The sequence below is a fragment of the Lepisosteus platostomus genome, chromosome 3 (genome assembly GCF_059453375.1).
Source record: "Lepisosteus platostomus isolate fLepPlt1 chromosome 3, fLepPlt1.hap1, whole genome shotgun sequence".
Lineage (NCBI taxonomy): Eukaryota > Metazoa > Chordata > Actinopteri > Semionotiformes > Lepisosteidae > Lepisosteus > Lepisosteus platostomus.
Window position 1 is genome coordinate 58,410,649 of NC_142613.1, and position 14,313 is coordinate 58,424,961.

Below are 14,313 nucleotides of genomic sequence, written 5' to 3' on the forward strand. Positions count from 1 at the left end.
CCTTAAGATATTAGTCTTTCATTATTTATTGTGGTCTATTTCCAGCAAGTTGGAAGTACTGTATAGCACAGTGCTGGGAAAGGACAAGCACTGCCTCCTGCACATTAACCAGATTTACTTCAGGGCTTGGAAAAAAAGGCATCATGTTTGTTTTTCCTCTAAACCAATGTGATGAGGAAACAGTGACAGTCTATTTCTATTTCTTTTGTTGTGTCTTTCCAAAGAATGAGAGAACCAGCACATGGTTTTGATATATAGCTGACATGAGCAAAATTAACAATAATATAATTCAATTGGACAAAAACCAGTTACTGCTAGATCATGAAATAGTAGATATACCTGTTGAACCTGGCCATTTAAATACACGATGTAGGGAGGGACACAAGTCTAAACAGAAATAACAAGGACTTTTTCTTGTATGTAGTTTTGATAACACAAGTGACATATTGGCAAGCTGAATGTTCAAAGTGAAAGTCTCATAATGACCATGTCATCTTATGCAAACACTTAATCACTAATGCAGAAAACACTCCTACCTGTAAGTGCAGTAAAAGTGGTGATTGTGTATAATATATCAATTATATATGATAAAAATGTAAGACAAGTGTTTGAATTTAGCAGTGTACTTGAATGAGGTGTGTACTGTAAGAAATGTATTTAAATGATATTAAATGATGTAATGGTAGAAAATTGTAATTTGTATAATTGTAGGACGGTCTCCAAAAAAAAGATCTCAAAACCTTGACAGTCTCCTTGTGGTTTCAGAGATAGAGTTCCTGAGAAGAAGGTCTCATTAGCACAACGTCTTGGCTCCACATTTGGACTCTATGGCAGTAATACACAAAAAAAACACATTTTCTGGGTAAAAAAGTAAAACATAAACGACACAAACTTAAAAAGGTTACATATTAGGGGAAACCATCCGTTCTCACTTTCATTTTCTCTTCTCATAGATCAATTCTTATACATTAACATCACACTACAGACTTGCAGACATCAAATCTTTAGTTTCCCAATGTAAACATGTATTAACAAAGATGAATAAAATGTATTTCGTTAGTAAACAAATCTGCATAATGATAAAAAAGAAATAGGACTAACATAAAAATGAATCCTTTCTGTGCTCTGACCTACTGTACATCAGAGCACAGCTGGGGTACACACTAACTTTCAGCATTTGACCAGCATTGCCAAGGTGTTAGTCCAGAAACTGGCAAGAACAAGCTGACCTGCATCAATACCAGTTCGATGACCCCTGTGAATTCCACAGGCAAGCGCTGTGCACTGGTGTGATATACAGTAGCTCTCTTTGGCTTGTTGGTGCTGAGCTAAGAACTGCAATGCGGTGCATCATTGGAAACTTCTCCCCCCCCCGCACCAACACCCCTGGCTGTGTTAGCTGTCTCACACTGCACCCCTGTCCATATTCTGTGGATAAGCAGTCTTCCAGGAATGTGCAGAAAATCAAGGAAAACAAAGTCTTCCCATCCACCAGCACCTCAGTAGGGCCCCATAAAGTTGCACAGGCCCTTTTTCACCCATATAAAGTTTAGAAAGCAAAATGGAGCCCACAAGAAGTCACAAACAAGTGATATTAAGCTCTTGAACTCTGGCAAACTCTTGAAATGAAACAACTCTTCCAACTGTCCCCTAAGACAGGGATAGCACCAGGGACTCGAAAGTTGCTAACATACTGTACTACCCTTCCATAAACAGATTAGTGATCTTATTAATTCTAGGTGATTAGTGTTCACCTATACGTAAATATTATCCTAAGAAATAACATGGATTTAGCTAAGATAGGTGTTTCCTAACCAACTTGTTGAAGTTTATTGAACCAACTACACGGTAATGGATGTATACAGAACATATGATATGTTGCGTTTAGATTTTCAGAAGGCTTTCGATAAAGTTCCTCATAACTACAAGTGTGAACAATCTGCTTTGCGTATTCTGTAGCTTCTGCCTGTAGGTTCACAGTGGCGTGGTTGATGCTTTTCACGGAGGAGATTACCAGCCGGTAATTGCCTTCGCTACCACTTAAAGTATCTGCCAGTCTTCAGCAGTGCCAGAGAAGTAGACAGCAGCCTGACGTCAAATCAGGCTCCGTCCCGAGCGTGGCCGTCTGTCAGCTGTCCTCCCTATCCTCTCAGGATCGTCCTCTTGGGCCCTGTTTTCGAGAACCACTCCTCAACCACCTCACAAGCCAAAATGATGCAGCTGCACTGTGCTGGTGGCAAGGAACTGTGGGGAAGGAACTGATCTCTAACATATAAAAATAATAATAACCTTTACACCACAGTAAGTCGGGCTGTCTAACTTCTGACAATGAATTTAATGGGGTTTTTTGCTGGTCTTCTGTGCTGGTTCACTGAAGAAAATGTCAACATGAAAAACTAACAAAAAAATATGCATACCAATTTTTTGTTCAATATTCCTATAGCCAGGGGCATTGATCGTTTACTATTTTGGTTTTTCCTTTTTGTCCTTTTTTTTCTTTTCCTTTTTGTCTTGACAGTTCATTTCTTGTGAAAATCACTCACAACGGGTTGCAATAGATGTCCCTTTGAGAAGACTAGGGAATCGTTAGCTATGGTTTTCTCTTTTTCTGATTTAATGATGGTAACATTGGTATATTTTTTGTTCAAAGGAAAGATAACTCAGCACTTAAGAGTATCCTAATTGTACTTGATTTAAGGTGTTAAAAAGAGTCTCAATATAGTAATTTGTCTCCTGAGGGAAATAATCCCAACAACTAACATATGCTGTATTAAAGCCTGTGGCTATTTTCAGAGTTGTACCATGAGACAATAACTGTTTTGAATTACTGCTTAATAGGAATGTTGTTTTGTATTGTTTGATAAATACTTAAAAATTTCCTTTCATGACTCCTAAATTGATTTTTGTTTTATGTCTGAAAAACTAGAAATTATTGATTATTTTGGACTGTTATTGATTCAACAAAGCTTTGATTGCCAGTCCCCAGCAACAATATTGATAACACATTATTGCACAGTGCTGGGAGAATGCAGACATTATCACCAAAGCCAAGCTGCAGTTCTTTATTACACACCCACAGCACATTCCATGAGCTTCCGTTATCGGGCATTTTATTCAGCATCTCCCTCTACATCAATTGGTTGATTCAGAGTAGGAACAGCTTCTTCTCTTTCCTTTATGTATTGAAGCATTTAATTTTAGATTTAATGCCAAACACAAATCCATTCTTTTTAGTACATTTGCCTGTTTTCCTGCATTCGGAAACCTCTATCATATTATTCCAAGAAGTACGTGTACCTATTGTGTGCTCTTTCAATTGCTAGAAGAAAAACTACAATCCATTTTCATAAGACTTTAAATATAACACCTGTATTGCATATGTGGAATTAAGTGGTCTAACTATTGTTTGAATACAACGTAATGGTTAAAAGTACCATTCTGAAGCTGAACATAACATGTGTGAGCCATGTGACACAAAATAACTGGGTGAGTGTGACATGGTGTGATGTTTATAGATTTTCTTCTGTTTTGTATTGGAAAATAAGAGCATCACTCAAGCGTGTCAGCACCTTGATGCCACTATGAAAGGTGTGTTTTCAAATGCTTCTGTCATGGTACCACTATCTCCGACGTGCAGTTCAGGATCATGCCGGCATATAATCTCCAGTTGACCCAGTTTTTTTGTCTGCTAATGTCTTGCCTCTCGTTTGCCACATGGCTCTATGTGCATATGGACTCCTGCAGTCTTGACAGAACAGCTCCAGGGAAGTACAGTTGCCCGCTTTATCACTCAAGAACTTCAACTCCACAGGAACTGATTTTCTCTAAAAGGTATAAGGAAAACTGGCTCCCTGAAGGTTTCAGGAAGTAGAAAAAAATACTCTCCACTCAAACAACAACACCTTTGACTATTAGAGGCAACAGCTGCACCGAGGGGGGAGCTTGCTTCTTTCACACAGTTTATCTCTCTAGGCTAAATGTAACTTAGCAGCAGATTGTGTGATGGTGGAACCATTTATTGAATTTTGTGAAAACTCTGGCTTAACCCACTTGGCTGAGGGGCAACCTCCTGGCCATGAAACAGGGGGGCTAGGACCCCCAAGCTTGGTGAAGAGGTGACCAAGAGGCTGCTGCAAAAGAAGAGATGGGGTGGAGGGATCCACAAATGAGAGAGGAAGAGGAGAGGGTGATGCATGGTATACAGTATATGTGAACTGAGGCAGTTACGTCAGGATTAGTTGTGAGTTGCAGCAGCTTGCAGCTTACCTTGCGCAGTCATTCTTCAAACAATCATATAATCATTGGTGGTTGTGCTTGTATTCCCTTTGAAGACAGAGCGTGGGTTTCCAAATTCCATATGCCATTCAGTTGTTTTTTCAGTGAGATAAACTAGTTGGTATGCTGGAACTTGGAAACTGGAATACACTGCATTTTAATGAATGGTAAGGTTACACTATATAATAATAATAATAATAATAATAAACTTTATTTTATATAGCGCCTTTAAAGGTGGCTTCTCAAAGCGCTTTACAGGATGACAATAACAATAAATAAGAAGACTACAACAATAAATAAGAAAAATTTCACAAGACAGGACACAATTATAATTACAGCAATACAACAATAACAATAGAGGAGACCGTGGAAGATGGTATTAAGAAGAGCAGAGGGGTGAAGAATGGAACCAGTTAAGTAAAGGCTTTTCTGAAAAGGAGGGTTTTGAGTCTGGATTTGAAGGAGTTTAGAGAAGGTGACTCTCTAATATCCTTGGGCAAGGAGTTCCAGAGCTTGGGGGCATAGCAGGAGAAGGCCCTGTCGCCCATACAATGTAGACGGGCTTGGGGGACAGTAAGGAGGGCAGAATTTGAAGAGCGGAGGTTGCGAGGTGGGGAGTAGGGCGATAAAAGTTCAGACAGGTATTGAGGTGCCAAGCCATGTAAAGCCTTGTAGGTGAGCATGAGGATTTTAAAGTCTACGCGGAATTTGACCGGAAGCCAGTGCAAGGACTCCAGGATAGGAGTAATGTGAACACTTGCACTAGATCTGGTCAGGATTCTGGCTGCTGAATTTTGGACATACTGCAGCTTGTTCAGAGTAGATTTAGATACCCCAGGGAGCAGAGCATTGCAGTAGTCAATTCGAGAGAATACAAATATGTTGATCAGCTTTTCAGCCACAGTTAATGATAGCATAGGGCGTAGTCTTGCGATATTTCTAAGGTGAAAAAAAGATGTTTTGACAGTATGCTGTACATGTGGGTCGAATGTTAAGCCAGAATCGAATATAACCCCAAGGTTTTTCAATTTTGATTGGAGCTCAAGTACAGAGCCATCTACAGACAGGGTTACAGGACTGGCTTTGCGAAGTTGATGGGGGGTACCAATAAGCATGACTTCAGTCTTGTCACAGTTAAGATGAAGGAAGTTTTGAGTCATCCAAATTTTTATGTCAGAGATGCAATTAGATAGAATAGAGACAGCCACATCAGTGTCGGGTTTGGTATGGATGTATATTTGAGTATCGTCAGCGTAAAAATGAAAGCTGAGGCCATGTGATCTTAAAAGCTGACCAAGTGGGAACATGTAAATGCTGAAGAGCAAGGGGCCCAGTATTGAGCCCTGAGGGACACCAGACTTGACAAGACCAGTTTCAGACCTGTACCCATTGAGAGAGACAAAGTGACAGCGATCAGTGAGGTAAGACTTAAACCATTTGAGGGCAGTGTCAGAGACTCCAAACACAGTCTCGAGACGAGAAAGCAAGATGTTATGGTCAACAGTGTCAAAGGCAGCACTGAGATCAAGAAGGATGAGTATGGAAAGAGAACCAGAATCAGAAGCTATTAGGAGATCGTTGGTGACTATATATATTCATCTATTCACATTTGGTGGGGCAACCCACTCGTGGAACTTTCCTTTCACTAGGCTTGACACGGAGTTTTCAGAGCTGTGCACTTGCAAGAGCAATCTGAGTGAAGCACCTTGCTCAAGCACCCTGCAGTCCAGAGGCCTGACCACTACTCCACGCTACCTGTACCTTTCTGCATCATTTTATGGGGAGAAGAGTGAATTACTTTCTGTTTTCCTTCAGAAAACCTGGATAGAATTTCACATGGAAACATTTCTCTGCCACTGTTACCTCAACTTTCCCATGAATGCAGGAGATTGCCTTCCAAATAAAACCACTTCTGGGATTTACTTCAAAGGCATTAATTAGCCTAATTTTGTGACTCGTCTTTTTAAATTAATGAGACTAAAGTAGTTTGACATATTTTTCTTTAAGCAAATCCCTTTTCACATTATTTACCTTACTAACAGTTTCAATATGAAAATGCAATAAAAGAATCGGATAATAGAAGTGGAAATCAGTGAGAGTTTATGCATTGGTTGATTGTGATGTAACGTGAGGTCAATCAAGTTTTACTTCCTTTGCAACTAAAAAGAATAACACTATATAACTCCCACCAAAGACTACCATTCAATTTCATTTTTCACTCCTGTTATATTACAAATATTTGGGATATTCTGAGATAAATCTTGTACTGATTATTCCATTCTGAGATACAGTAAATTTCAGGAGGGCTGTCCTGGTATTCCCACAGTTCTGAGTATTGGTGTTTATACACACAAAAGAGGTAGCAGCTGGAAATATCCTGCTAAATCGCTTTACAGTCTTTGGAAAAGTATGTGTAGTTCAGCAGAGTGGGTGGGTGAGAAAGGATCATTTCAGGCCTTGTAAAGGCTTTAATGCACCACTGGACTGTGATTTCAAAGTGACTTTGGAGTGATTCAACCTATTTTGCAGACAATATTTTTATAACTTACGAATGTTTCCACCATTTTCACATAGTATTATTTCATAACTATGGCTATTATCCAACCAGACGAGACAGCCTTTGAGATATAATGTGTCAGAGAACCTATGGACATTTTGGTGTCATGCCACTCCAGAGGGTGAAAGACTGTTATTGCAATTAAAAATGCCATTTTAAAAGATTTAGAAGCTGTGGTGGATTCAACCATCTTAAACATGTATATAATGAATCACTTTTTCTACTTTGTTTAACCTCCTCCTAGCCAGGCTCTGCTTTTAGGTTATTGACTAAGCTGATACCAAAATCCACACCTGTCCTTCAAAGTAGTTTACTTCTACCACAGGATAGGTTTTATATTTACTTTAAAGATGTGAAAGACATTAACAAACTTTAGAAATATTTACAAAACACTGAAAAACAGAGCAGTGTGCAAATTTATTAGGATATATGTGCAGTAGATGTGTCTATTGTTGAGCTTTGCCAAGTTTCATTCACATATTACTTACTGTAGGTTACATAATAGTGATAACTCATCTAAGATTAACCTAACTAAGAACAGCAAATATAAATGTATATGTTCTGCAAATTTCAATGATTTATTATTACACCTTTGGCTCATTGCCTGATTAGGCTGGGCCTGAGCATGTCACTTTCTGGAATAAAATAGTGTTGCTTACTTAGAACCATAAAGACACTTCTAAAAACTGCTCTGAATCTGGGGATTTACACTGTATTGTAGTGTAGGTGAAATTGACTTGAACAGTGTTGAGACTGGAAATCTAGGAGAGTTCAGAAAAGTGTGGATTATGAAAGCTATTAAAAAAAATCTGTTGTTTAATGTTATATAGTTACACACTATGTAAAACAATTCAGAACTCATTTTCATTTACAATGACAAGTTACAGAGGACAGCATTAATTGGAGCACTTTAAATGAAATACCTAGATCAAATGGGATTGGTACCTGTTATGCTCTAGTCTGGAGTCCTAAGCCCCAGCCACTACTATATATTATATAAAAACCAGTAAAAATGTCTGTATACACATTGGTATGTTCTCATCTGCATTCTCAGGTCTACATATGAATGAAAAACATTCCAATGGAATGAGTCAAGGTAACTGTACTGTATATACAAATTATCTACATCAAATGTGAAAAAGAGTTTTAAAAGATAAACTGGCCATAGACTGTGCTGAAAAGATCACAGAGGTACAAGTCAAATGTTACGTTGCCTCATCTAATCCAGGCTGTGGGATATATCGGGCACATAACAGAATAGTCAAATTCTCAAATGGAAGTTCCCACAGTGAGATGAGTTAATCACAATGGTGTAAGTACAGTATTTGCTATAGTCAGAGAGCCCGACTTTAAAACTTTCAAAAGCAAAAGTAATCTTAGCTTTACAATAAAGACTAATGGTCTATAAAATAGCTTAAAGCCTCCTTATCAAAGACTTGTATAATTACTCTACCTACTAATCAATTTCAGAGACAATCCCGAAGCCCCCTAAAGCTAATATACAGTAGGTCCATCACAAATCATACTCCTTCTCGTAATATCAAAACTTACAAAAATGTTACTTTCTCTAGCCTGCTATCAAAATGCCAGTGAAAATTCATAATGGAAGTTTCTTGTACAAAATGATTTGTTCTTATCTTGATGTAACAAATAAATTCACCACACGATCACTCGAACTGCCTTTTGTTTAGTTCCAATAAATGGAAGAAACTATCTACACATTTCTAGAACAGTTATTTGTTGTTTGCAACAGGGAGCCTGTCGGGATTGAACAAAGGCGTAACAGAGGGAACACGCAGACGGGAAACCTTCTGAAAGAATGCCCTCTTGTTCTCACCGATTTCATGAAGATGCAATTGTGACTTGCTCATACTGTATGAGGTGCAAATGGGAAAAAAAATCCTGCTGATTGCAGTTTGAATTTCACGTTTGTCTTTTTACTTTATATGGTGGGCTGTAAAACAGAAAAGAGTAATAAAGTTAAACTTTCAGTTAGGTGCTGTGCTATAAATAAAAGTGCTGCATCACACACACACACATAAATGCACATACAAGGTCAAAATGTTTCAAACCTTTAATCATGTCACTAAATCTGAAATTCATTCCAGGCTAAATATAACAACACCTACAAAGCAGGGTCAGAAAAACGGTAATAAAGGGGAAAAGCCCAAATAATTGACCATTAGCTTTGCAAATCTAATTGCAAAAAAATATTAAGGAACAAAATGGCATGAGAAGCCTCTGTGGCTATCCAGTGTACATTGTTTTGATGGCTATTTGTATAACCCCAGTAACATCATAAATAGCAGTTATACTTGCTTCTCTTTTGTTCATTTTCTAAATTCAAAATATCAAACTATTAAGCCTCGACCAGGCTGTAGCATAGTCTTCCCTTTTACAGAATGAAGATTATTCCCCAACTAGGCAAGCAAGCTGTTGTTACACATAGTGTCATGTCTGTGGTGAGACAGGGCCTGCAGCAGAGCACTGTATTTTGCCATGTAAAATTGTTGCAGACTTTAGCTTGGTTTCTATTGCCAAAATGGTCAGGTTCAACCATTTGTTAATCCAACACAGAGACACTGTCATACTTTAAATGTAGTCTTTTGTGGCTTTTGCCAAATACAGTGAAACTGCACTAACCGCCTTATTCTGATATCAAACACCATTTGCAGTCTTGTCAAATCATCCTTAATTCAGGCTCAACTGGAGTCACAGGGGAATGTACTTGCCAACTCCCGCCAAAAAAGCTCTTTGACGCAATCAGTTGCTGCATCTTTCATTGTGTATACTTTTCCTTCTTTTTGTGTGAACATGATGAAATGTAGGGGCACAGTGACAGCGCAGCGAAGTCTGTTATCCTTTTCCTGGAACTAGACATCCACCATAATAGCACTAGTGCTTACAAATCATTAGCAGTTCTTTGAACCAGTCCTCCGAGTGAGGCTGACTCTGCAGGAGACAGGCTTTGACATCTCATCTGTGTAAACGGGCCTATTGAGGCAAGCAGTGGGAAAGGATTATTCTGTAAAAGCAGCTCCTTTTGTGCTAGATAACCAAACCAGCAGCAGAGTCTTTTCAGTCACTCTCAGTTTTCCAGACTCCTTCAAATTCTGTTTAACTCCCCCCCGCCTTCCAACATAGTTTCATCTCCAACATCACAAGAGAGAGCCAATGGGTTGAACGGTTGTGCATCGCAGATAAAATAAAGTCTTAAGTCTTAACTTGTAAGTTAATACAACTGTGTAAAGATGGAGCTGGCAGAAATCCTGTGAATGTCTTGTCTATCTCTGCAGATTAAATCTGCCCCTTTATATCTACCGCTATGTATTCGTGTACTTTCAGTTATTTTTCTTTTCAGATATTTTCAGTACTTTTCAGATATTTGGGTGCCTTTCAGTTTACATTTTCCAGTTTACCCAAATTGTGGTCTATTTTTTTACATTAATTAGGTGATAGGCATTTTACAAAAGAAGAGTCGCAAACAAGACAGCTTTATAGACCCTCTCTCGGTTATCTGAAGGCAGATTGTGTTCTCATTGCTGTGGTGTGCCAATCTGTTTCATAATGCCCTGTTGTGGGCATGACCTATCTTGTTGCTAAACAGAATCAAACTCAAACCAAGACTGCAGAAATCCACAGTCATTTTCCCATTTAGGATACTGTTACTGGATGGTTTAGCAAGCAAGGGCGATCCACTTGGAAAGCACGATTACAACCTATTCTGCACTGGAATTAGAGATTTATCACCCCATAGAAAAGAACTGAACAACTGATTGTAGGCAATTATTTTTTGTTTCTTTTTTCCAACCTTCAGGAATCTCTGTCTCAAAACAGAACTCAAGGCAAAAACAAAGAGTCTTCTTTTTGGGCCCAATATCTACTTATGTTGGTAATATACAGCATACTATAGTATACAGTATATACTGTGGCTTAGAACAAAAGAAGGAAAGTGTGTACCTGTGATGTACTGTAGATGACTGCAGCCAACTTTTCTTGTATATTATTTTTACAGACAACAGTACAGAAAGCCCAGGCTGCATTGCATTAGAATTTTGTTTTCCTTTTCCACAAATTCAACTTTTAACATTCATGAAAATATCATATCAGTATATTTGTTGAATTGTTCTCATAGGTAAAAAACACACAAAAGTGAGGTTACATAACTATATACTGTAGTACTTTTTATGCAGCTACAGCCTCTTTGGTTACATTTAAATCAGGGAGTATTGTTTTCATTGCTGGAAAGTTTGAAAATACTGTACAGTACCTCAGACTTTTCCAAGGGATAGTTAAGCAAGAGACACTGTCATTAAAAAATAGCTATAAGAACACACAATATTTCCTCATGGAATGTCTGTAAGAACATTAATGGAGCATCTTGATTTCTGATACATGCACTCTCCTAGCAAAAGAGGGAAAATAACTTAATAGAAGGTCAGGTCATTTTCACAAAGGTTACAAATGAGAGATGATCACATAGCTCATTCAGTTATTAGCAGCTATTAGATCTGTGGATCATCCTGACATATCTTGGAAGAAACAAGGGTTTTGGCTTCAAAACAAAGCTGAGTACCTTGTTCCACACTCCCACAAACCTATGTTTAAAGACGTACCTCCGATTCTCAGTTTTAAATGCACTTACCTGTAGTTTCCACTTGTGTCCTTTAGTTTGTTTCACTAATGATTCTTAAGAATTCCATTGGGATGACTTTAAATGCATTTCTCTTCATTTTTTCTCTGTTCAAGATTCAAAACATTTAGTTATTTTAGCCCATTAGTGTAGGACATTCCTAGAACCTGTGAATGCTGGCTAGCTCCTGGTTAATTTCATCTGAATCCAGAGCAGCACTATCTTTTTTTGCATTGCAGTGACCAATTTGACAAAATCAGGTGTCTCAACGGTGCTGTTCTATTTTAACAAAACATGATTTAGATTATGTTCTATACACCCTTTCTACTCTAGAATTGTATAAATGTTCTGTTTCCCCATGCCTAGATATAAATTATCTGTCAATATAGTCTTTAATAACATCTTCAAATTCAGTGTTTCCCTTTTTGAATTTGGAGTTTATGTTTTCCTACCTGCATGTAATACTTTGCACTTTTCAGCATTAAACAGTTAAGCAAGCGAATACTTGTCTACATTAAACATCAACATCTTGAATTCTAAAACCTTTTGAGCTTCCTTTGCTGCTTTTACAGTATTGTCTGAAACATCTATTTTCAAAAGTTTACAAACCATACCAGAATCTAGATCGCTGATACGAATTATGAAGAGCAATGGTCCCAAGAAAGATCACTGGTACTCCATTAATCACACCACCCTAATCAGAACAGTCATCCCTTATCTGTGCTGTTCTGTATCTATTGACCAGTTTTCAATCCAAACATTCGCATTAGCTATGCATTGCCTATTGCCTGCAAATTTGTGAAATAGTCAATCCTTTATGATCAAAATTAAATATTCCACATCTTACATACTGTGTCCATTACTCTTGTTGCTAGAGTTAAAACAACACTAACGTTAGTAAATGTAAACTAATTTTAAGATCTGCCTTTTCTAAAATATTTCCCTAGCATCTCTTATACGTGATTCTCTATTTAAGTTGTAATCACTGTTTCCATTACCTTACACATTACAGAATTACTAATTACTTGGTCCATATTATCACTCTTTTTATAGATGGGCACTAACATTTATGATTCTCCAATCCACCTGTGTCTTGATTAGTTCTTGGAGGAGTTATGTTAAGAGTCAGAATAACAGTTCTTGGTTCCTTGAATTCAGTTCGTAGGATGCCGATTGGAAGAAATGTGTCAATGGCCTGTGAAGAGCAATTTTTATTTCCTTAAGTACAATACATTTAATAGAATATCATCAGATGCTAGAGATTGATCTAAGGCTTTTCTAGTACCTGTAACACATTTGTCTCTTCTACACTAATTCAGCACAGAACAGAATTGTGTTACTCCTCAGCCTGAGGCATGTTGCCAATTTCTTACTTGGTAAATACTGGAGTGAAATAATTTTGCGACATTATACTGCAGCTTTAGTGGATGTCCACTGTTCCTGTAAGACAGAATGGGGTATGTTTAGCACTTCATTTCAAAAAGAGTATTCAGGTTCAGGAAATTAGCCTAGAGGAATCAAAACTCTCTAAATCTACATGTGGGACAGATGAATAAAAAAACATTCTAAAGTTATAGTGCCAGGAATATGCTACAGACCATAAAATACAGATATTAAATATAATTCAACACCGTGTAATGAAATAATGAATTTATGTGCTCAAAAAGAAGTGTTATATATGGAAGACTTTAACAATCCCCACACAGAATGGGGAATATCAGTAGCGGAATAACTTGTAGACCTGGTTAATGTCAACTTTCTTATCCAGTTCATCCGAGCACCAAAAGTATGAAATGCTTGACCTTGTCTTTTCATTCTTTCAGGACAGAGTGAACCAAACAAGATGATGAGAGAACCATTAAAGAACTGTGATCTTAAGATTGTGTGTGTTGAAGTATGCTTACAGTCTGAGTCAAAGAATTTTCAACATCAGTAAAGAAGATTATGAAGGAAGGAGAAGTAGGTTTAGAAACCTAGACTTTTATTTCTCAGTTTATTTGAGGAAAGTTTAAATTTCCCATGAAAACCACTTTTTCTTTCACACGTTTTCTTAAGTTCATTGTTCCGTCTTGAAATATAATTAATAGACCTAAGCCTTTTGGATGTTTTCTGTTTTCTAAATCATTTTCTGATCTCTAAATTGATGTAAAGTGCAACCCCCACCCCCTTTTCCTCAATTTTCTGTGTCTCTCCAGAACATTGTATAGTCACCAATGTCCATGAAGACATGAGACCAGCATGCACTTAACTGCATTTCATATGTTTTATTTTTATTTGGTAACCACTGCTAAACTTTAGAGACTGTCTGAATGGATGAATTTGCCACGTCTGTTGCCACCTCATGCAATGGACCAGACGAATCGGCTCCAAAAACCACACCTCCTGTTAAATGAGTTAGAACAGACTTTTTTCCTCATACTGTAGCTTTCCCACGTATGCTGAGACAAAAACCGTGTTTTGATATTACTGTACACAAGTCATGGTTCCTGAGGACATGAACCACAAGCTGGATTGCTCCCATTATTATGGACATGACAGTCCACTCCAAGGGACCATACAGTACCTTGTTCTAATATTTTGGTAGGGTGGAAAATATACTTTTGTTAATGAGCCAATTTGTAACTAAAATGACACCCAAATCTAAAAAAGATTCATTTTTTTCCTTTAATGCTCAATATTCTCAGTTTTTTCATTTTGTAATCACTATGTAGATTGTGTGACTTTAATTTTTCTCATTATAAATATATTCCTAGATGTACTGTATATTTAGTAAAAACTGTACACCACTTAACACATTTTAAGAACATAAAAACAGTTCAAAGAGAGAATATGGAAAATGGCCCATCTA

General features: G+C 37.6%; 1 long non-coding RNA gene across 4 annotated transcripts in view; it reads left to right on the forward strand.

The window, feature by feature from the left end:
- The window catches only part of LOC148675148 (uncharacterized), a 29,377-nt gene that overhangs the window by 10,464 nt on the left and 4,600 nt on the right, over positions 1–14,313 (forward strand). For 2 of the 4 annotated variants that reach the window (XR_015935454.1, XR_015935457.1), the window contains exon 3: positions 13,289–13,424. The exons of 1 other annotated variant lie outside the window; for it this stretch is intronic. This is a non-coding gene — a long non-coding RNA (uncharacterized LOC148675148). Of the gene's footprint in view, positions 1–8,585; positions 13,425–14,313 lie in introns of all 4 variants that reach the window. One more of the 4 variants, XR_015935455.1, reaches the window with a different exon arrangement.